Source organism: Lottia gigantea, assembly GCF_000327385.1.
Source record: "Lottia gigantea unplaced genomic scaffold LOTGIsca_384, whole genome shotgun sequence".
NCBI lineage: Eukaryota > Metazoa > Mollusca > Gastropoda > Lottiidae > Lottia > Lottia gigantea.
This window is the reverse complement of record NW_008709310.1, coordinates 2,395-4,010: the sequence shown is the minus strand read 5'-3', so window position 1 is coordinate 4,010 and position 1,616 is coordinate 2,395.

Genomic DNA, 1,616 nt, shown 5'->3' with positions numbered 1-1,616 from the left:
CAACAAGAAAGTATATCTCTTCAAATAGGTTACTCTGATTACCCTATATGTACTCGAAGCCAGGACACTGAAGGTACTATTATCACTATCTCTATCAATAGAACCATTTTGGACTGAATTAATATGAAAATTAAAAGGAATATCAAATAATATTAGGATAAACTTTGATAATATCATTTTTAACAACATTAAAATTGTTTTAATAATTTTTTTTTAATTTATTGAATTTTTAATATTAGCTGCGAAATATTTTATCCATACTATGAATATTGAAAACCGACTGTGTAACCTCTCACACTTCATCTCTTACTTACAATATAGAGAAACTATTGAAAGACTAATCGCTTTTGATAATATCACAAAACACAATGAGAAATAGTTAACCTTGCAGTATCTTACCTAACCTTTCACGATATACCACTCACAGTCGTCACTACCTGTGGCTCATTTCTGAACGACTCACCTATTGGGCACTTTTTTGGGCTGGGATGTGGAAGACCTAAATAATCTAGAGCTGGACAGTGGTGTACCTCAGCCCAGCCGGTAGTTGTTGGACCGTGGCGAGTTGAATGAGCTGGGATGGGGATGACCCTGGATTTGGTCTAAATAATCTAGAGCTGGACAGTGGTGTACCTCAGACCAGCTGGTAGTCGCTGGACCGTGGCAATTTGAATGAGCTGGGATGGGGATGACACTTGATTTGGTCTATATATTCTTTCTTGTATCACATCTTCACAATGTCTATCTATGACAAACTTCGTCTTATACCTTGACTGCAGCAGCAGAGGCACTAATTAGCGGAAAGACTGTAAACTATTGCAGTCTGAGCAAGTATTTTATGTAAACATCGCTATATTTTGCGGAATAAAAGCAAGTTAATATAAACCCGGTTTCATCACCATCAGTTTAAAACATTCCTGGTGTTTTGCTGAAAATGGTGGCAGTGTACGATAACTTCGGCATCTACATGTACAAACCATATCAGAACGATATCAAATGTTTGCACCAGTTTGTTAAAGGGACATTCCGCTTTTTTGTAGGTCAAATTTGTGAAAACTATAAACCGAAATCTTCAGTTATGTAGGTAAAATTGTTAAAATCAGCAAGGGCAATAACTCAGGTTATTCTTAAGGTTTCAACTAATAATATCGAGCCATCAGGAACACTTATAGCATCAATTTACACCATTCCAATTTTCAATTAGACGTCTGTGATTCCTGCAATTCCATTAAAAATCAACGTTTTATGACGTCACTAATTTCAAAGTCCTTATGTGATAAAGCATATTTTACGATTAGTGACGTCATCAAACACTTATTTTTAGTAAAATTGCAGGAACCACAGATGGCTGATTGAAAATTGAAATGTGGTAAAATTGATGCTATCAGTGTCCCTGTCTTTCTATAATTTCATATTAATCACCCTGGCATATAAGGGCATCACTTTGATATTTAGGTGAATCACTCTAGCATTAAAAAAAAGGAAGATCACTTTGATGTTTAGCGGCATTTCTTTAGCATTTAGGGGGCATTGCTCTGATGTAAAGGGGCATCACTTTGGCATATAAAAGGGGTATCACTCTGATGTATAGGAGCATCACCCGTGTATAGGGAGCA